This window comes from Corvus cornix, chromosome 6 (assembly GCF_000738735.6).
Source record: "Corvus cornix cornix isolate S_Up_H32 chromosome 6, ASM73873v5, whole genome shotgun sequence".
Classification (NCBI taxonomy): Eukaryota; Metazoa; Chordata; class Aves; order Passeriformes; family Corvidae; genus Corvus; species Corvus cornix.
Window position 1 is genome coordinate 26,255,433 of NC_046336.1, and position 23,342 is coordinate 26,278,774.

Genomic DNA, 23,342 nt, shown 5'->3' on the forward strand with positions numbered 1-23,342 from the left:
TGAAGAGCTATGAAGGGCTGTTCTGGTAGGCATTGACACTTGGAATGTTTACTACCATCGTCATCGCCCTTGAATCCCTTTGTTCTTCATCCTTCTGTTTTTTATCTTTTCAAACTCAGTAAAGATTTTGCTCTTGGGACCTTTTCCAAACTTACTAAAGGCTTTGCTCTTGGGACCTCATCTTTCTGTTTGCCTTATGAAATACCTGTTCCTTTTAAGTATGCTGCAAAATAACAATAGCATCCTGAGGCATGAAATGGATTTAGATCCTTGGCACTTTCCATGGGATTCACTTAGCTGGGAAGAAGAGTCATTTGTCATCTCTAGAGAAAAGAGACATGAGCATCAGAAGAGAGATTTTTACAGAAACAGCTGATGCCTGAGTGCTGTAATAGTACTGGATGGAGCAGGGGTTCCTCAGGGGCTACAGCAAACTCTGCCAGTGTTGTATCTGTTGAGGAAAACATACCTCCTAAATGAAAGTCAGTGTGCATCTGGCGCATAAGTCGCAGGTTGCCTCACATCTTGGCTCAGTTTAGGGCATATGGTTCTAGTTTAGTTGAGAGGGAAAGATTTTTACCTAGATGTTTTATAACCTATCTACCATCTTGATTTGGTGCTACCATCTTTACTTTTCTTGGTATGTCATTTTTCCAATGTGTCTGCATTTTATGTATTGGCATTGAACTGGGTTGGATTAACTTGCATTATTTTTAAAAGACAAGACTAAGATTTACTGTGTGGTTAACTTATGTGTGTCATTAATTGCCTGTGATGCTTTATCAAAGTAGTAATTCTGTGAACTGGATGGATAGAGTAATTTTAATATATGTAACTTACTCTGGTGACCTTCCTCAGTGTTTGGTTCCTGACTGAACCTCCTGATCATCTGTGATGAAACTTACAGAAATTTAAAAACCAAAAACTGATAAAAAGGTGTACTGACAAGTTTAGAAAACCAGAGTTGGTCTGGGTTTCTCTGTTTTCCTGGGGTCTGGGTTGGGAGGAAGAGAAAGTTGCATTAAATGGGGTCTGTATCAGACTGTAAAAGGGGTTGTGCATCATCCATAATGACACATGTGAGTGTTACTCTGTCACTCCCAAGGTGAATGTGTACTGAGTTCCACTTTGTGCTGATTGGAGGGCACTAATAAAGTCCAAGTGTTATCCATGGGTTAGAAAGAATTTGTGAAGCCTCAAAATTGGATGTTGTGTATAAGCCTTCAGGTAAGTTTCTGTGTACCTCCTACAGGGTTGGAACCCTGGGTTCAGAGAGTTTGTCTTTCAGTGCTGACAGGCAATGATCCTCAAAAGCACACTGCATTTGACCTGAGGCTTTGGGAAAAGCTTCCCAAATTGTGTGATAACACTGAGGTTGTTGCTGTGTATTTGAAGAGAAGTTTGTTGTATCACGGGGTGGAATATGTAGAGATGTAGAAAATTTAGGTTTATGGGCTATAGTAATATATCTATGTAACAAGATGGAGGATTTTGAGTGTAGGTTAGCTCTTCTCCATTCCTCCTCCTTCACAAATCTGGGTGGTCTGGTATTGGTTCGAAAAACCTGCAGTGTGGAACATGAATGATTAGTAATTGGATTATAAGTAAAAATAAATTAGTTGGCATTCCATAATTGGATAATTTGGACTTTAAAAGACCTTGGAAGGTAGCACTTGGGGGCCATTTTCACCTTGTTAACTTAGAGGCACGCTCTGTGCAGCTGTACTATAGATAAGAAATAATAAACATCTGAGTTCGAAGATAAACTCTGTGTCTCCTGCGTTTCAATCCAAACTCTGAGTAAAAGAAGCAAGAGACTGAGGCAAAGAAAATACAAATCAGAGAAAATTTATACTACAGTGCCAGGTACAAGCCTCTTCTTTATCGTGCCGGGTTCAAAAATGTTGGCACCTCGGGGAGAAGGGGCTTCCAGGTTGGGTTTCAGCTGAGGACACAGCATCTCATCTGCTCACAGAGGGGCTTTGCTGTGTCCTGTCTCTATGTACACATATTACGTGTATGTTCTGGTTTGGGATTAGACATGTGCCCTAGGTTCCTGCACAGTTGGTGTGCCTCAGAGTTAAACACTTTTTGTTACGAAATCCAGGTAATTGGATGGCTTCAACACCGAGCAGACAGCTGTGTATTTAAATGTGACCTTATACCCAGTCAGTCTCGTACCCTGCATTTTGAATATGGTATTTAGGTAAATGCTGCGCTGAGCCTGAGGAATTGTTAAAACTGACACCGCAAGGGTATGCTAATGCAATTAGATGACTTGCAGTGTTGAGATTTGGCCTTTGTTTGGGCTCAGTTGCAGTTTAACCAGATGCAAAAATATGTAGACAGTAACTTGTACACTACTGAAACCAGCCTAGCCGGGCAAAGGTGAGAGCCACATGTCAAAGGTGGTGCTACAGACAGCTGCCACAAGATCTTCCACTGACACTTGATATTCCCAGTTGAGAGGAAGCTTCAAAGCAGTGAGTACCATCTGGACATGTCCCTGGGAACTTGGGATCTGTTGTTATGGGTGGGGGGATTTATTACTAGCAGAAGGTTGTTCACGGCATATTGAGGTTATCTTGACACAGGAGGAGAGGCTCCAAACACCCAACGTTTATGCAGCCGCAGTGAATCAGAGCTGCTTTGCCCTTTCCCTGCTTGGAGGTGCTGCGTAGATGCCGAGTCTCATTCATGAATGATGCAAGGATTTGGAAAGCAGGACGTAAGTATCTCAATAGATGTTCTATGGCAGTGGTGCACTTGTAATGTATACTACAGTTGTATAGAAAAATCAATGGTTTTGACAGTGAACTAAACCTTTCTCTGTCCTTTTTCCTGCCTAGAATGAGTAGAGGTGGTGTCCTGCCTGTAATTGCTGGAAGCAGAGGGGAAGGGTAAGCAGCATGGAAGAATTGGCAGTGAGCTGCATAGAGCACTAAGTTATTGTTTCATGCACTGCCTTTTCTCTTCTTTTGCAGGCGCTGTAAGATATTGGCACATGGAGCGCAGAGATATTCCTGCTCTGGCTGACAGTTCCTAATAAAGATATTTTCATTGTAATTGAAAATTTTCTCATGATCCAATTTCCTGTTCCTATCAGCATTGGTTTATCCTCATTTCAAGCATGATTCTGCTGAAAAACACTCTGTCCAGTGGGCCAGGGTATCTATTGGTATTGCTTCCGACTCGACAGTCAACAATTATCTGGGAAACAAGCGTGAGCAGCACAAAAGAAAGAGGGAAAAACAAATCCTGTGTATGAGTGTGCAGGTGTTGTGCTTGTATGCTCAGTTCTTAACAACAGTGGAAATAATCTCAGAGTTGCTTGCAAACTGTTACATTCAGATGACAAATGAACTTTTTTGTTTACCACTGCTGTCTTTTCTTCTTTGAATGGTTAAATAAATTGCCATGAGGTATTTTCATTTAGTATGGATCCAGATCCTTTTGGATCATGTTCATATAATTTACTCACTGCATTTCTATCTATTGCATCAGTCATCCTGTAATTCTCATATGAATTAATATGATTTTTTTTATTTTTGTGCTAAGTTAATTATGTACTACTCCATGCCTTCTTTAGTAAGTAAACTCAATTACAATATAGCATTACTCTATGGTTATTCTTTTACATCTCTTGGTAATTTTGCATTTCACATTCGAATGGCAAATAAAAATGGAAATATAAAAAATAACCTGGTAATGGAGGAACATAAAATGGGGCAGTATTTAAGTTCTCAGCAAAATTAACTAAAACAATTTAGGCTCTTCACTATTTGATAGTGAAATACAAAGTAACAGAGAAGAGCCAGACAAAATTAATTAGACCAAGCAGTTTATAGAAGAGATGAAAATGAGAGAAAAAGCAGTTTATTTGCCATTAAGACTGTTAATACTTCTATTAGTAGCTTCCCACACCTTGCTGTTAATGAGTAGGAGCGTAAGTTGTTTCCTCATTGAAATAATGACCTTAGTCACCAAAAGTATAAGGTTTTAAGTAATGCAAGGAACACAGAGTTGAGCCAGCTGATGCACTTCCCTGGTGGCTGCCTGCCTAAGCCTGGCCTCCCTCGTGCACTTGCAGCTCTTGCCCGTTCTCTGTGCCATGGGATAAAGTTCTTCAGTGGTGTAAAGGCTTGAGTATCTCACTGCAAGCCAAGAGTATTTAACATTGATACCTACAAAGGCTCTGGCTGTTTTTAGTGTTAGTTGACTGTAAATTTTGAGAATTGCAGTGTTGGACTTAATAAGAGTTACTTTTGTGTTGCTCTTGATTTCTGACTAAAACACATAGAAGTCAGTGGATATTTTGGTATCATGTCTGTTATTTCTAATATAATGTACAGAACCTGAAATCAGGATCCAGTGTGTGACTAGACTGAATTATGAAGTGAGCTTGTCCTTTTCCTGATTGGCTCCAAATCATCTAAATCTAAAAAACTAGATAAATCTCTCAACAGTAGTTACAAAGCTGAGTATATATAAGTCATTTGGTGCTATTGTGAAAAGCTGGGAGTATCTTTCTTTCCTCTCCTGAACTTCCAGTCTTCTTCTCCCTAGCTTTTCTCTTTTGTACCTTCCTGATTGTTTTCTTTTCTTTGTGTACCCCCGTGGACCTTCCTTTTGTGTTAGTTTATGAAACCTACTGGTCAATGAACTTACTCTGTTTAAATGTGTTGCTGTTTACAGCAATGACTACAAATCAGTTGTATCACAAACTGCTCTGTTTAGCTTTAATGGAGAGTACAGCATGCACACACTGAAGTTTTACTCATTTATTATCGTAATGTCCTCTCCTGTACCCAGAAGTGATGCAGCATTTGAAAAATGGAAATCACAATATACACTAACTTTCCCAGCTCATAAAATATGAATGCTCAGAAAATGAATACAGCAGTGTTAAATACAGTTAATCAGCTTTAGAAAAACAAAAATATGTATTTATCACTATAATACATACATGCATGGATATTAATGAAAAATACCAGATACTTCATTTTCTGTGTTTATTCTACACTGTGCTCATTACTCTCATTCAAATAATTTAAATTTGCTTTCAAGATAAGGATGATTTGCTGGTGATGAGAAAAGTTGGGATGTCTTCTGTGCCATATTTTTCTTTAATGCTGTGAAGCAGAGTCTATGCACTGAATATAAAGCCAGCTGGGCTGGAAATTTTGTACATTACAATGGACCGACAGGGTAGACCTTTAAAATTGTTGAGCTGTAAGTAGTTGCACATAGTGCATTGTTAGTAAGTGTATCACAAAAATATAAGACTTTATTAAACTCAAATTAATAACCTGCCTCAGTGAGATAAACCTGTGACTTCTGCTGAATTTTGCTACATGAAGGTTTTCTATGCTTCTGTACTTTAGGTAATGTGCTAAAAAACCAAGAAAGTGGCCTCGGTTAAGTGTTTGTTTAATGAATGATGAAGAGAAAATTACTAAAACAAATTTTATTTCAGTCAGTTTTTTCTTGTGAATCTGCCTACTGTGTTTTTAAAATTTCTCTTGACTGATGGGGTCTCTTTCCAAGGTAAGGTGCTACCAGAGCATCTCATTCTTTCAATTAGTAGTCAATCTTGTCTTGAAATAAGATGGCTGACCATTGGTGGGAGAAGGTGAGTGAATCCTATAAAAATCCTAAAGAACAAATCAAGTAATTTTAAATTGATTTATTCCATTAAGTTACTCAAAGGTGAACTGGAGAGACAAAGTCGATGTAGTTGTCCTAAATTATGCTGTTTCTTTGAAGTTAAATAGGTATTCATGTGGTTTTTTCCAAAAATTACTTATTTTTAAGCACACGTTCGAGTCAACTTTTTGTTCCAATAAAATATGAAAAATACTCATTAAAACCTCAGGGAAAATACGGAAATTCTGTTACTTATTTTTTGCTGGATACAAGTAGTGATTTGTGAGAACTACACTGGATGGCCAATATCTTACTTGTCAGTATTGGGTCAAAGGTTCTTACGTGACTCTGATGCAGTTGATTGTGGAGATACTCACAGCTTTTTACCGGCTAAGCTCGTAGTTCAATGCCTTAGAAAGCCTCGGGCAGCCTAGAGAGGTAGCACAGGCAATCCAGCATTTCGGTAGCTCTAAAAGCAGCAATAGTAGCTGCAAAGCTGATACCACCAGTAGAAGCAAAGAGGGAGAAATATAGTCCTCACTTGCCTAATTCCTGCAATTAGAAGCTTTCAAACAGAAACAGAAGCAGATGTTTGCAGAAAGGGTGCAAGCCAAAGAGGGCAGGCGGCCCCCTCTTGTGCCCTTCTTTTACTTGGAGAAGGGGAAAGGGGCGGACTGGGGGCGGACCCGGGGTGACCGGCCAATCAGACACTGCTGAAGAGTTTGAGTTACATTTGGTTTTGCCCGCGCTTGGGACAAAGGGGTTCAGAGCACGTGGCAGAGGCAAGTGTCTTGGGGAGGGGGAAGGGAAGCTCGGAACAGGCAGCAACAGTTGATGTGGATAGAGGACAGCTGAAAGACAGTTCAAATGTATGCCTTGCCACTGGTGCTGCTTAATTCAACTTTTATGTCAGGAGCTCTTTTGCTCAAAGGTTGAGTAACGTAATGACACTGGCTTGCTTTTTCTAGTGATTTGTAATTTTTTCTATACCTTTTAAGATGTGGTAGTGTCCATGTTTCAGCTATTTCATTGCCTCAACACCTTTGTGGATTGGGTTTAGCATCTGCAGGCCGTGAATCAGTTTGGTAATCATCCTGTTCAGTCTGCTCAGCCTTGTTCAGTGAAAGTCTAACAGTCCTTGTGCAAAGAAAATTCAGAATCACCTGTAAGTTTGCAGGTGTAACTCCTATTGTGGCAAATGCCCTGTGAATTCAGGATTGAAATGTGCTCCAGACACCTTGCTGTATATCCAGCCTGCACTTCTGGTTCTAGTGGTGCTAGTTTGGCAAAAATGGGACATAGTCTGGTCGCCTTTCAGAGCTGTGACAAATATGGTGGGAAAACAGTTCACTTTTTAAGAAGCGTGTTCTCTGCCTCCCCACTCCCTAAAATATGCTCCATTTCCCTAAATCTTTTTTTCAATCTAAATTTGTAGAGTTTCTTCTCTTAATAGTGTATGCAAATAAAAATTCATTAAAATAGCAGTATATGATTCACTTGTCTGGGAATTATCTTCCCATAAATACACTCCATGATGTAACATTACTTTTTCTCCCATTCTATACTCCTCATTTTATGGTACCAAGGTGTGTACCATCAATCATTTCATTTACAATTTTGTCATCTTTATTGCTTGCTCAATCATTTTGATACCTTCATCTTATCCTCCTTTGTTTTGCTGTCAATATTCTGAAAAATATGGATGCTCATGTTGGTAGCACAGCTGTGCTGATGAACCTGCTTGCAAAGTCCTCTGCTGTTCCAAAGAGTCTGTCTTTCCCTGTCATTATTTGTGTCACTGTTGTTGAGAACAGCTTTTTAGCTGTTTACTTCCTCTGGGTGTTTTCCTTCCCTCTTCCATTGTTTGTCACAGCTCTGCAGCCATCTCTCACTCCCTGGTTATTTTGGTATCACCATTACTTCTAGTGTCGGTGTTATCTTTTTTTCCTTAAAAAAGTCTGTAATGTTAAATTTTCTGAATTATTCATAAGGTCATATATGAACACCTGCATCTATTATTCAGAACTACTTATTTCTTTTGTGTGAGAGCCTAGAACCTCTTTTATAATTCAGTAATAAATGAGAGCCTTCCATTTATTCAGACCTTTTTTTGCCAACCTCATGTTTATCTCCCAACTGTCTTTTAGTTAATTGTGCAGAGCCCTGCAGTGCAAGGAGCTACAGACTTGTTAAAATAATTTAGAGTATCCATTCCCTCTTTGCTGGCTCTGTCTTTATGCCCTGGCCTCCCTGTGCGATATGTTTGAAGTGGTCCTTGGTCTAGAATAGATTATTTACTACACACAAATCTTTTTTCTCCAGTTCTTTATCTTTTATCTGAGAGTATTACTTAATAGTTATTGCCTTTTTACCTTTAAGGAGGTGCTAATTTAATTTTTTTAAAAAGTTTTATTTTGCTTTATGCCACTTATTATGCTGCCACATGTACTTTTTTTATTTACGTTCCCTGTTGTCTGAAACTTCTGTCCTCTAGCAGTAGTTGGTGTGCCCGTGAGTTTCCTACCTACTTAATAAGTATTTGTAAAATGGATTTTCCCGAACCCCTGCATGATTCTGGATGGAATCTGAAGGTTTCTAACCTGGTGATCAAAGCAGCGTCAGCTCAGGTGCCACCAGGATGCTCAGGACTTTACCCAGATTAATCTTTAAAACACAACTTCCCCAGGCAACCTGTTCCAATGCTTGACTGTTCTAATGGTAGAAGATTTTCCTTATATCTAGATAATATGGCTCAATTTGTTGTTTGTCTAGGAATACTCTGGAATAATGTATTTTCTGCTTCTTGATACTTTGTAATTCAGACAAATAATTGCTTATTGATATTTGATTCTCTGCTTATCTACAATGTTGTGCTCTTGATAGGTAAAAAAGAATTTAGTCTTAGTTTTGATCATCCTATTTTTCTTATCCTGTCGAAGCTATACTAGTCCTCATTTATTTATGTCATTTTACTACTAGAAGACGTATGTGTTATATCTCTAAGGTAATCCTCCCTCTGCAGCTTTGTAATTATCTAGGCCTACAGTATAATATTTTATTGGCTTTATGCAAAAGCAAGTTCTAAAACTAATTAGTTTCAGTCCTTTGTTTTAGATTAGATCATCACAACTGAAATTCCAGGAAGTTATTCTGTTCTAGACACCTTTGCTTATTTACTGTATGTTTGTGAGAACTTCTCACCTAGTACCTGGTTTCACATTAAATTCTGTATTTAGGCAAAAATGTAAAGGAACAACTGGAGGTACTGAGATTTCTAATGGCCACAAAGATGTGCAAAGCAGTTGAACAGTCTTGACAGTCAGTTTACAGAAGTATGGTGTGTAACCTGCTGTGATTCCTCCTATCAGACCATTTAACAGAATTCAGTCATAGGAGTACCAGAAACAGTAGGATTCACCATCAGTTTATTCAGCTCTTTCAAATATTTTGGGTCTAGCATGAGAAAACTGGAAACTGTTAGATACAGCTCCAATAATGCAGTCTGCTCTTCAAAGAGCCTTAGTAAAAGAGTTACAAGCTTTAGAGAATGCCATCAAAACAAGGCCTGGCTTTAACTAAACAATTTAAATACACTTTGTTCCGTAAGTGTTTTCATTAACTTTTATTAACTTTTGCAATAGCCTGAATCAGGAGCATAAACATGAAAAGTGGATTAACAGTCAGGATTGACTCACACCTCAGTTTTGAAAATCTATGTAAAGGGGTTTTGATGGCTCTTATGCTGTTTCCTTTCTAACATTGCCTATACTTAAATTGCTGTAGTTGCATGGTATTTTCCAAATACATGAACTCTAGGAAACTCTTAATAACTTTAAAATAATTAAAATGTCTCTTTAGATACTAGTTTTACTTTCTTCTCTTACTTATCTTTGTGTTTTAGTGAATATTGACATTTTTTTCCGTGTCATTTAACTTGAACGTAAAATGACATAGTAATTTTCATTAACTTTATTTTTCATTTTCTTCAGCAAGTGATCATGCATTAAGTTCTTTTATTCACTAAGAAGCCTGAATGCAACAGTGTGAGATTTTTTAGTTAGCCACAAAGAAAAAAAATAACCACAATCTTTCCATTTTGGAAACCAGAGGTAACCTTTTGTGCCTTAAGGACAACATTGTATGTTAGGTTTGTTGTTTGTTGTATTTTTTAAAGTTCATCCTGCAGTTCATTAGAAACATTTAGTGGTAAAAAAAACCTGCTATCTTTGATCATACCTGACCCATTTAATTGGGAACAGCCCAGAGGGATCTGTCAGAGACCAGAGTTCCCCTGCGGAGCCGTGACTCCACCTGGTTTCCTGGAAAGGTGAGCTGGTACTGGAGCACAGGTGAGAAGAGAAACAGAGTTGCAGGAGGGTATGGATTCACTGAAGGAGGGATGGCAAGAAACAGAGAATTTTGACCATAGTTTTACTTTCTTAACTGGGAAGAGATCTATGTCTTTTTGAGGAATTTGATTCTGCTGTGCTCCTGGATATTAACGTGAGATTTCTCTTGTGTGGTGTGATAAAATTCGTGGCTGCAAACTGATTTGAAACTGTTTGTATAGTTAGTGAACAAAAGTAATTTCAGATAACATAATAATTCTCATTTACAAGCTGACAGAATTGTATCTGGAATTAATATAGGTGATTAAAAAAATATATGAAAACCATATTTTTGTATCCCAGGTGCCACAATATGTGCTAACTTACAGTTCTAATAATAATTCCCAAGAAGTAATGTAATTGTGATTTCTTTATGTAATCTGGCATTCACATCCTTTATCATTGCATCTGTCAAAAGTGTGTTTTACACTGTGGGGGATTGAAAGATAAGTGCTGACAAATGCCCCTGTATTTTATGAAAAATTGCTAAGTGGCTAAATGTATAAATGCATTACTGTATAAGATAAAATAAATCTTAATTCCTGACAGAAAATCTCAGAGGAATCAGTTCCAAAATTCAAAGTTTTGTGGAACAAAATACAACTCAAGGGTTGTAAATTGAATATTACTGATCTCGCAATTTTCTTTTGTCTGTGGAAATACCTAAATCAGTTATCCAGCATATAGTTTCCTCTTTTATCTTCTGTAATCCTTTCTAGTTTTCTGTTTTCCCTAAGGCATGTACACACACAATTAAAGTAACTTTTTTTTTTCCCATTTGTGTTATACACAAAAGCACAAATTCTAATTTGTTCCAGTCTAACCTACTGATCTAATCATGTGTTGTGTCCTGATCCATCCCACTTTGTCCAGGCACATCTATAGCAATGTATGAAATTAATTGTCCTTTCCTTAAGAATACTGTTAATATGGACCATCATGTTGTGGGTGCTCTGCTTCTTGGGGGTTTTTTTGTGGAACAGAAAGGAACCACTTCAGGTTGCCTCCTACTAGGGAGTATTACAGAGGAAAATGGTTTCTTACTGCAAATTTAATCATTCTTGGTTAATAAGTTTGTTGCTACCCTAAAAATCCGAAGTACCACACAGGTAAGGAGTTATGCAGTTCATTAACTTAATGTCGCTGAATTAGAAGACCTCAGCTCCTGAGATGAGCCAGTCATACAGAGTCCTTTACTACAGAAAGCAAAGTGTGTGTGTGTGTGTGTGTGAGAACTGCTTTGGCAGCAGTGCTGGTATTCCTCCACCTGCCTGAAGAGGCACAAGTGCTGTGCTCAGGAGCTGAGCTGAGCTGCTCACCCACTTGCCACACACATCAGGGTATGTTCTGCCTAGTTTGTCTTACGTAGGGATAAATAAACAACTGAAGGTGTGCCCTAAACCATGGGGGTACCTTTATAAAATAATTAAATGCCATTTATGTTTAGCTGTTAGCGTTGCACTTGGTGTTTTCAAGAGCATTTGTTATGAATACAGTGAAGAAATAATGTTCTATTGTCCAAAATACTGTGTATGAAGTGCCTGAGCCTTTCTCTTTGCTGCTGTGCCTTTCTGCACCTATTGCTAAATTGCAGCTTTTTAGGGAGGAGACAAGTAGTGTCTGAAAAACACTCATGTCTGCTGGATTGCTTCCCAGGGCTGTTTGCTCAGCATGGAGTGCCATGGATCAGGGCTGTAAAATGCTGTAAGCTCTCCTGTTGGACCGTGTTTTTATGCCAAATTGTTTAAGACAGAAGCTGATGTAGGCAGGAAAGGTAAAGTTAAAAACAGGGGAAAGTCCAGTGCCTTTTCAAGAAAGCAAGGTGAAACCCCTTCAGTTGTTGGTTAGGAGGCAGTGGAATCAGCTGGAAAAGGCAGCAGGGATCCTATGAAACACTGTGATTCTGCTGCTGTAGAGGAAAAGGGGTTGTTTCCTGTTGTTACCCTCTAAAAGCCGGGTCTGGGAATGATGATTCTCATGGCAAAAGTGAAGCCAGGAGTTTTGCTGAGGAAACATATCAGTAAGTGCTGCAGCTGAGTCAGAAAATGAATGTTGGTCTGGGGAGAAACATCAATAAATGTGCCTTGTGGATCAGGAGAGGAGTGAAGGGTGCTCCAGTGTGGGTGTGACCCGTGGTTTTTTCTGGCTGTTCTGTGCATGATATGGGATGTCTGATTCAGAGTTCATGGCTTTGTACACTGCCTAGTAAGTGTACCATGGCAAAGTTTCACATTGGGATTTAATTAATTTTGCTTCTCATGTGATCAAGTGTTCCTTGTCCATATATTTATTGGCATTTCTATTTTTGAAAATGAACTCGTATTTTTTTGCATATTTAATTTCTGTGACATTATGCATGTTTTAAATTTAGTTCAGTTAATCCAGTTTGCCCTGGTAGAACTCTTATATACCCTCATGTACTACAGATTTAACCCAATCTAGGTGTATCCTTATTTTTTGGGTGTTATTAAGGGATAATTATGATGAAACTACTAGAAGGATATATGGAGTTTTAACAGACAAGATTATTGTGTCGTATAATTCAAAGCCATAAGAGCAGTCCAGTTTTAAGGGGAAATGTAAAACTAATTACTCCTCTCCATGTCTTTCACAGAAAATAGCTGATGTTTTGTGTGTTTTGGTACATGTCACATGTTGCCTGTTTCAACAATAGCAGGTGATCAGGCACTGACCCCAAGCCCTTATGAAAGTAAAATTGCCATGCTGAAGTTGAATCAGAACTGGTTTGTATATGGAAAAAATACAGTATATAAAAAATATAGCACTGTAGAAGAAGTTATCACAGAGAAGATATTAGGAAACCATTTTTCTGCTTATCCATCACAGGTGACTTGTAGGGTGAAAGCAAGGCTGTGGCACTTAGAGCCATTACTTGCATGAAGGAATGAATGTCCAAAAGAATAAATACAGAAGAGAAATGTGCATTTATTGTCTTGATTAAGTGAATGAATCTTACTTACAAGTGCCATGAACTTTCTCTGTACGGAGATGTACATCTTCATAGAAAGCACACTGTGGATTTAATAGGAAGTTTTTGCTGTTGACTTTGAGGGAAGACTGGGTAAATACTCACTTCAACAGAGCTATGCTCACTTACTCCGTTTGAGGACCTGTCCCTATTATTTTAATTAAAAAGCAGCAGACAAAATCTGATCATGCAGAGCCTGCTCCATATGAAACCCAAAGTTAAAATTAATTCTTTGTGCTCAGTGTAAAGCTGAATTTAGCAACCATGTCATGTAACCAGATCTTCTGCAGCGTGCTCTGAAATGCAGTGTCTTGGGAAAAGCAAAGGAAGCAATTGCAAAATTCACTTTTCCTGGTTTTTTGCCAGAGCCATGACAGAAACTTTGTTAGGGAGCAACATTTAATTAAACTGTTATCAACTTAACTTTGGGGTATTTCATAATCTCACCCTTGGCATTGTCTTTTTATTAGGGAAAGGCTTAAGTGACTATGAAATATAATTAAAGGCCGTGGGGAGGGCTTGCACACCACAAAGCTGCTAATCCATTGGAGACTTTTGTGGGAAGTGAGCATTTTTCAGCAGCGATGCAGAGCTCTGAAGGTTATCAGGACCTTTTATCTTCTAGTCAGCTTTCTCTGAACTTGAAACTCTATCTATGTGAAGTATATCCCAGCAAATATCCACTGAGCTTGAGGTGGAAAGACTAATGTATTGCTGCTTTTCCTCAAATGTTTCAGATCCTTATAACTGTTTATTTGCTTTATATAGCGTGTGGAAGCCTGAGTGACAGTCCAGGACATTAAGCACAATAAGTGTTCAGTGCTCCAGAGCATTTATTGTGCAAAGTGCTAGGTGTTATTCAGACAATGTGGGTTTGACACTGCAAATATAGAGATGTATATTTGTCTTGACCTCAAACTAAAATAAAAGATCCAGACCGATCCAGTAATAGCAGGAGTGCAGTATTTTCCTCTCAGGTTTGTTGTTTTTGTGTAAGAATCTGATCTACTGGGAACAAGAACGGTGCCTTCAGTTTGCTTTCATATTTTATTTCCTATCATTTATTCTTTTTATTCAGCTTGGAAGAGTCTGAGCTGTAACTGGGAACAAGGTGTCTGAGAAAATACTGGCTGACTGACATTTGTACTCAGTCTCCTTTGTTAAGTCTTGCAAACAGTAAGGAGAACAGTTGGCTTTGTGAAGGAAGAAGCAAACCCCAAGAAAGAGCATCTGAGAAGATTTAATTATTTGAAAGGAAATTAATAGTTAATTTTTAAAAAAGCCTATTGGCAATATTTGGAGTTTCTACTGCTGAATAGAGCTCCTTTGGTTTGAATCTAGCCACTCCTAACCACACACACCCAGTGATCACTCTGGGAGCTGCCATCTCAATGTTTAGTTAAACATGCCCATGTCAGGCACTTTAATACAGCTTTAAGTGACAGCAGTATTGTGCTGTCCCCAGACTCATTTACTGGTGAATAATCATGTCATGCAAAGTCCATTAGTGCCATTCTGCATCCGTGCTGCTGGGCTTGCCCATCACTAGCAGCTAACAAAGAAGCACAGCATAAATTAGCCACTTAATTTAAACCAGAATGCAGCTGGAGCATTCATTATGCTCCTTGAAAAATCTCAACTGTCAAAGCTAAATACTTTCACCAGTTGTTGGTTGTTTGCTTCTTTGTTTTTTTCTTAATAGTTAAAAGTGCTGAAGCTTTGACTGAAGTCTTACATCTTAAATTTTTTGGGAGGAGTAGTAGGCTTATTTGCTTTACAATTTTTTACTGAAAATGTAGTGTCCCAGCTTGGGACAATAATTTACATAAATATAAGTTCTGACTTTTTAACTGTTGTCATCATGCGTTCCACAGAGCTTTAAATATTGTGATCTTTATCAAATGCATTCTTCATAGGATTTATATAGATACCACTTGCCCAGGCTTACTGAAAAGTTCCGTAGACCAGGGAGTGCTTGTCCTTCAGTTGTTACTTGGCTTGAGCCATTTCCCTACATCAGAGGTACTAAAATCTGCCATTCAGTGGAGTTAACAGTGAACAGTTAACCCTGGCTGTGATCTGGACCCTCACTATGGCCAGGTTACTCCTACCATTAGCAGCAGTTGAGTAAACATTTCATGGAACATAATGACCTTTTTGTGTGTTTTCTATTTATAATCTCAAATCCTTGCTTCCTCTGTTGCATTCTCTTATGCCCAGTTGTTAGAAAAAAAACCAGTGATTTGTGGTTAAAATATCAGAACTGGGCTGATCAGATGCCACTGCTCATGCTACCTGAATGATGTCTTAAATGAAGCTAACTGGATAATGTCATAAGTACTATTTAACTGAAATCCTCAGTATAAAGCAGCACTTTATAGGCTAAAAATCATGAGCTGAATTTTGTCTGCTCATCAGCTGAGTTCCTCCTAACTGTATTCAGGTTGAGTAGCTGCAAGATGATGGGAATCACTGGTCTAGTGGCATTTATCCCTGGGATGCTCTATAGAGGAATTAACCATGTGCCATTAAAATATTCACCTGCATGGGGATTAAGCCACATCTTGGACTTGGCAGATACAAAAATCTGTTGCAGGGGCAGACTTTGAGACAGACTGAATTTTACTTCCGTTGATACAACTGAAGTTAATTCACTTCTTTCTTTAGCCAAATATTTTGAGACAATCTGAGTTAATCAACCTGCTCTTCAAAAAATATTGAAAAGGTCATACAAATTAATATCCAATTTGGAAAAGGGATTTGCATTAAAAAAAAAAACAAAGAAACAGGAAGGAGATGCATATCTTACCGGAGTGCAGTAACTGTTAAGTTAAAAATAATTAGGGTATGAGATAGTAAGTATCTCTAAATATATGTAAAGAGCAATTTTCAGTGAAATGTATGAACTCAGTTTTTACCCTCTCTTCAGTTAATATAGCGGTTGGGATTGGGAGCTCACTTTTTTTTCAATTAACAGAGAGAAAAGCTGTTCCATACAATCCAAGTGATTTACCATGCATTGCAGGTAAACCTGCTAAATTGATTATCTGCATCTCCCAAATAATTTCACTTTCTCATTAGTGATAATTGCTGCTCATTAGTGAATAAAGTTGTAATCGATGCATTAGCATCACAGAAATAGCAACAAAAAGCCAAATGTCAGTAGACTAGTGGTTGTCTCCTCCCCTGGCACTTCACGTAGACAGCTCTGTATTTTATTGCCTGGTAAGACTTGCTACAATTTAGGCTAAAAAATAATTTTCTTCATAGTATCTTTTATGTCACATGGCTATAAAATTCTGAAATGTTTCTTTCAGTGTTGTGTTTTTCTCTGGAGAGGAATTTTTTTGGAGCATATAAGAGTATTCAGTGGTCCAGAGAGCAGTGCTTAGGCATTATTTTACATACATATATATATAAAAATTCGTTTAATGGTGGTATTTATAGTTTCCCATAGACTTGAAATGTTTCAGTAGAGGAGGTTTAACAGGGTACAATTTGGCTCAGAAGGAAAAATTTGTTGGGATTGGTTTTATTTAAACATTTTTTCCCCTCTTTCTTCATTGCAGCTTCTATGAGCTGCTAAATAGCAGAGCTATTGCTGACATTTGGCTATTTGATTAACATAAAAAGGCTTTTTCCTCATTTCATTACTGAAATTGTATTTCATGCTGTCTTACCAAAAAAATTTTTTTTGCATTTGATTACATTGCTGAATCTCTGGCTTTAGGGTATGAAAAGAGTAGTTTGTACCTGTTAGGGAGGAGCTGATGGTATTGTTTCTTGTCTTTGAAGAGATCTTATGAGATTACAGAGTTCTTCAGTCAGTGAGAATTTTTCACTGTAATCATACTATGAACTGGCTGGGGACAATGTTTTGCTACTGAATAAATCTATATAATAAATAAAAGCTCTCAGTGATAGTAAATAAAGTGAATTCTAACCTCAAAAAAAGTTTCCGGGCTATGTTGACCTTCGTAGGTCTTAAAAGCTCCTTTTGTCCTGAGATGACTTTTATATCAAAATGATCCAGCTTTGTTGCAAATCAAGCAAAAACATTTAATTGAATCTTGAATGCAAAGCTAAATAGATAATGTTTTCTAGAAGCTTCACAATTAACCCCTATATTAGAAGTTATTGCAGTTGTTTATTAATTCCTTTTTTAAAAGATAATAGGTTAATACACAGAAACCAGAGGTTTGAATGAAAGATAAATATACATGGTTTCAAAACTATGAGGGGTTTCTAATGCTTCCTTAAGAGCAGCATCTTTGTGGTCTAATAGGTAGGATTCTTGTAAAAGATCTTTATCATTAAATAATTATAATTAGTTGTTATAAGATATAAGCATGCTCTTTTTCTGTACAAATAAAAAGTAGATAAGGTTATTAGAAATCTGGTTAGACATTTGGTAATTTTAACTCTAGTGAAGATCTCATTTGGAAAGGTTGATATAAGTTCATACAGTACTTCAAAATAAATCATTGCATTATTCCAGAGACCTGCATTGCCATGTGGAGAGCAGTAGTCCATAAAAAAGCACAGTGTCTTTTGATTTATAAGCTAGGTATATAGGACAGATTGGTATAAGGCAACATAGAAGGCATTAAAAACTCAGATTATATCCTCCTGGATACATACAAAACTTGCCTTCATTGATGCTTTGCCTTCAAGGGTATTTATAATTTAAGAGAGTAACAAGAGCAATGTGAGAGAAGCAGAGTAAGATACAGGAGGGTGTCACGTTGGACCAGTGCATGCCTGGAATATGTGTGTACATGAGCTGCTTAGTCCATGCTTGGAAGTTCATTTAGAAAAAGAAAGAGCTGCTTTTTGGTTGTGGGTTTTTGGTTTTTTTTTAAGACAGATGCCTGGCATCATTCTTTATTTTGTTTCTGCTAAACCTGGCTTTTTGGACCACTGACTTCTCAGGAAATGTACTGCTTGTTTTGATTGTACTAGGGATGAGCTTTCTTCCTGGCTACTTGCTTCATCACCTAAACTTGCTCCAGTTATTTAGTCATGGAATAATATTGGGGAGATTTAGCTCAGAGGAGCGGGAGCACTTGAGAAAGTGCTTGAGAGTGGCACGTCTGTGTGTGTATAAAAACCTAATAATGCCTACTGCAAAAATCCTGGAGTTTAGCCCATATTGTGTAGCTTCAGTCAGTCTTACAGACAAGGTAATGTTTGTCCATGTCATGTGCATGTTATTCATCATCTCTTCTTCGGTAGCTACACTGAAGTTTACTGAAGTTGCAAACATGCAAGCAGTCTGTTGCATTTCAGCTTGTAAGAAGTGGCCAGTATGTATGTGGGAAGCTCTGAGAAATCAAGTTTTCTTCATTTCTTCAAATCCTTTCTTCCTATCTTTAACTGCTTCATCCCCCTCTCTAGCTAGTTCCTTAAAATAGAGGAATACTTACATGTGTCTCTCTTACATGTGTCTCTTAACTGGTATCTAAAAATGTTTATTCTTAGGCTCTGAAGGTGCAATTAAAAAAAAAAAAAAAAAAAAGGCAGCAAATCCAAATGCCTCTAGACAGATATTTAAACTTTGAGGCTTTCTTTATCTCAGATGTTTCTGCTCCATTATTCATGAGAGAGGGCTTTGTATCACTTGTACCTAGCCAGCCACAAACTTGTTCTGTCAATTTCAACTCATTTCATATTAAAGATTAATTAACAAGATCTGAATTTTCTTTAACCATTGGGGAAGCTTTGGGGAAAATCCTAGTATGAGTAAGTAATTGCAACACACAGACCACAAGAACTTAAACAAGATAATTGAGGTAGCAATAGGATTCAGCAGATATTACACAGACTTTCAAAACACCCTGATTTTTACCTGATTTGGGAGGATGATTTCACTGTTCTATTTCCTTTCCCAGACACTCCAGAAGAGTTACCTGATAGTGAGCCCAAAACCAAGTTAGAAAGCATAAAAGGGTAAGGTTTGATCCAGGGTAAATTTTGATCTTACATCTGGAGAGTGTTTCACTTATCTTTGTGACATTGGATGTTAGCTGCAAAGTTTTGGAAATGAATTTTTCAGAGGTTCTTTCAGAAGCATCTCCAAAGTTCCTTTTCTGCTTCTGGGTTGCGGTTCTTCTCTGCCTGGTAGGGAAATGATGACAGCGTTCACTGCAGTTTGTTTAGCTTTTATCCAAAGAATAAAACTTAAGGACTCTTCTGAAAAATCCCTGTATCTTTCTCAACTATTTAAAGGACTTTTTTTCTGTGAGAAATATTTCAGTGAGAAGAATTGGCCAATAGCTCCCCTCTATCCTGTTCACAGAACTTTTGGAGGAAAGAGAACAGTTTCATATAATTATCCTACTAAAAATAGTTGGAAGTTTTTTTCAATGATTTGGCCTTGGTTACCATAAATTGGTCTTGGATATAATTTTTTTTTGCATTCATACTGGTCTTTATAAAAAACAAAATGATAAGCCTGATAGTAAGCTACAAATGTACTGCAAGAGTTACCTCTAAATTATTTCCTATTGACTGGCTTATGCTTTTGAATCCTCTGAATCAAAAATACACACTTTAACACAGTCACTTACTGAAGTTCAACATCCCATAAATGGCCTCAATGACTTGATGAATTTGGAGACATTCACAGCGTCTGATGGAGATGTCAGTCATGGTTCTCTCTGTAAATTCAAGTAATAGAGGTCAGAAATCATTGCAGGATGTCATTTGCCTCATAAAGTTATGGAAATTTAGGCTGATTTCAGAATACCTGGAGTATAATGCTATTTTTGTCAAAAGGTTAAAAACAAATAAAAAGTCTAGGGGAGGAATGACTCAGTACATAATTACAGATAACAGTAGACAGATAACAATAAAACAGGAGCAGGAAACAGGTGAGCATAAATACACCATGTATTCAGAGAGCATCCTGGTCAGCATTTCTGAATCCTTGCAAAATGTCTGGTCAGAGGATTCACAAGCCTCTGCCTGAGAAAACATCTGCTTTGGGCAATTATTGCAGTTGCATTTGTGAAAATACTCTTAGTGAGCTGAAATCTGTTGTTTCCCAATAGGCACGATCAAGGAAGGCTTTGTGTGATTGCAACACATAGGTGGGAGTTGATTCTCTTGTCTGTATTTTCTAAGATCTAATTCTGCATTGTTGGAACATTTGATGTTCCTTGTGCCAGCCAAGAATACCTGGAAATGGATTTTAGCTTCAACGAGAGCCATTTGAGACAAAAGAAGACACCTCACAGAATGACAGTACTTGTGTTTCTACTCTGACTATTTAGTTTCTTGCATATTGCAAACTAGACCAGAATGAGTCCCACTATTTCTAGCAATTCTTGATTTACTCTGTGCAAGACTCCTCTCAGGTGTATTTCCCATAAAAAAATCCATAAAAAAATACTTCTTAAATGTTCCCAATGCAAAAATGAGTTTAAACAAGGCAGAAATACCCAGTAAGATCTAATAGAACCCACAAGTGAGAAGAACTGGGGGTTGAGGAATGTCAGTCTGGAAGGTTCTTGAATAGGGTTCCCAGCTATTAACATAGTAGAAACACATATTTATACACATTTCTGACATATGTCACATATATAAACAAAACTGGTTTAGAGGAAAAGATCTCTGAGATTGGATGTCTCATTTATGGTTAGCAACTGAGGAATCTGTAAATCCTTAACTTCTTAGGAACATTTTATTAAGTTCATTTATCTTAGTTCATAGCTACCACTTTTGCATATCACCTCTGCATTCTCTGACAATATTGTTAAAAATGAAATTGATGGTAGCACTATGTTGGCAACCTGAAGAATCATGTTGTTTTCTGATTGTCTCTTAGAGTGGGTATAAGATGTATACCCTAAGATGATGAGTAGAAAGGGGTCATCTGAAGGAATCTCCTCTCTACTTCTGCTCAGAGAGGCAGATAGGAGCTGTCAAAAGAGGATTTCTGAAAAGCAACGTGGAATTGCAATATGTTTTCCTTGGCTTTTGCAACGCCCAACAGCAAAGGAAAAATTCAAAGACAGTGAGGATGTGCAGAGATCTTCCCTAAATGCCTTCTTGATAATTTTGCAAACTGGATTTTTCCTGAATTGATGACATAACTATCTAAAGCTGCTGGGAAATATGAGGGTAACTCATTTTAAAACTAGTGACTTCAGATGTAGGGGAGAGAACAATTACTTAGAGCCAGAGGCAGCAGGTTGGCCAGCAGGGAAGCCTTTTTGTGTGGAATTTCAGTTTCAACCATAAAGGCATCTCCATGAACTCTCACACTGTGTCCACGGCCTTGGGATTGGAAGCAGCATGGTCTTCTGCAGTCTATTCTTCAGTGTTCTTTTGCTTTTTGCTTTCATGGCACAGCAGTGCAGCAGCTGTTGCCTCCTTCCTCCCTGTCAGCCCGACCTTGGTCTCTCAGCGCTACCCAAGCTCTTCAAAACATGTCTCGCCCAGGCAGGAAAGAAAACTGGGTCACAGGCAAGCCCAAGTAGGCCAAGTTATTGCTATTCTGCTGCTTTTGTTGGAGTTGTTCTCTTCAGCCTCTTCAAGTCTGCTTATTCTTTTCATTAAGCTGTACTCGGAGCTGTGGTGTTTCAGCAATGTTTGTTCAAGGCGCAGGACCTATAGCTATGAGCTGTCCATTATGACTGCCACAGAAAGAAACGTGAATATTTTTAAAAGAGTAAGCCTGAGGGATACAGAGAGGGCTGTTGTGTAAAGCATGAGTCAGAAAACATTTGGCCATTACTGCTTGGCAAAGTGAGCTTTGTGCTAAAATGTTGTGATGAACCAGAGGTAGTGCTTGCTTCTGGCACGGTATATCCATTTCCAGTTTTTAGATAAAAATAATGACCAGAAATGTTACAAAGCACATCAGAAGCTGCCCTGTGCTGTCAGACTCACTATTGTGTATGACAGCTTCTGGCTTGTGAAGCCAGAAGTCACCCAGGCAGTCTATGTAGAAATGTTTATTACTGGAGCCACCAGTCAGGCTTCTGTTGAAAACATTTGACATTGGTGTAATCTGTCCTTCAGCTTGCCATAGAGTGACTGTGTAAAGCTGGTCCCTTTCATGCAGTCAGAAAATAATTCAGGAGCTCCACAGTCAACTGATTGAGTACCAAAATCTCCAGTGATTGTCCTGCTCTGCTGTGCTGCTGTAGTGTGCAGATTTGGGCACCACAGCATAAAAGAGACATAAAGCTATTAGAGAGTGTCCAAAGGAGGCCATGAGGATGGTGAAGGACCTTGAGGGGAAGCCATGTGAGGAGAGGCTGAGGTCCCTTGATTTGTTCAGCCTGGAGGAGACTGAGGGGGAGACCTCATTGCAGTACAACTTCCTCGTGAGGGGAAGAGGAGGGGCAGACACTGATCTCTGCTCTTCGGTGACAGTGACAGGAGCTGAGGGAATGGCCTGGAGCTGTGCCAGGGGTGGTTTATGTTGGATATTGGGAAAATTTTCTTCACCCAAAGGGTGGTCAGGTATTAATTTTCCCAAGGCTTCAGGTCAAATGCAGTGTGCTTCTGAGGATCACTGTCTGTCAGCACTGAAAGGCTGAAATTCTCAGAACTCAGGGTTCCAACAGTCAGGCACTGGGACAGGGTCCCCAGGGCGGTGGTCACAGTTCCAAGCTGGCTGAGCTCAAGAAGTGTTTGGACAATGCTCTCAGACACATGCTGTGATTCTTAGGGCTGTTCTCTGCAGGGCCAGGGATTGGGCTCGATGGTCTTTGTGGGTCCTTTCCAACTCAGGCTGTTGTATGGTTCTGTGATTCTGTGATTCCACAAATGGACACTGCATGGGCTCACTGGGCAGCCTGGCCCACCACCCAGCTGTCCTCATGAAAAGAGGTTCTTCCCCACACCCAGTGGGAAACTTTTGTTTCAATTACTGTTTGTTTTGTCCTCCGGCCCTGCACTCCTGGCTCCATCTTCTCAATAACCTCCTTGGGGTCAGAGATAATTTGGTATTTATTTTATTTTTTAAGTAACTTTTAGCTTTAAAGTCATTATGTGTGTCATTCTGAAAATACTTCTCCTATGGCTGAGTTTAATTTCTTTTTACTCTATAAGAAATTATGTTACGCTGTATGGTTTCACATAACTGTGCCTCCTTTTGAAGTGGCAAGTTTATGGTTTTTTTCTGACAATTACTGTGCTTCACTCTTGAAAAAAAAAATCAGCCCATGTAAGGGATTTTGAAATTTAAAATTCTATGAGTAAAAAATGTATTTATCTATTTTCAATAAAGGAGAGAGTGGGCACAGTTTATCTTCTCCTGAAGGATAGTACAAAGTTTACATAGCTTGTACATACACCTGCTTGCC

At 38.4% G+C, this 23,342-nt stretch overlaps 1 protein-coding gene and 1 long non-coding RNA gene across 2 annotated transcripts in view; both read left to right on the forward strand.

The window, feature by feature from the left end:
• NRG3 (neuregulin 3) overlaps positions 1 to 23,342 on the forward strand; it is a 368,969-nt gene that overhangs the window by 285,862 nt on the left and 59,765 nt on the right. The window lies entirely within an intron of this gene.
• Positions 1,730 to 4,160, forward strand: LOC109144763. The gene is made up of 3 exons (XR_002045725.3): positions 1,730 to 2,728; positions 2,850 to 2,900; positions 2,985 to 4,160. It is a non-coding gene; the product is annotated as an uncharacterized LOC109144763 (long non-coding RNA).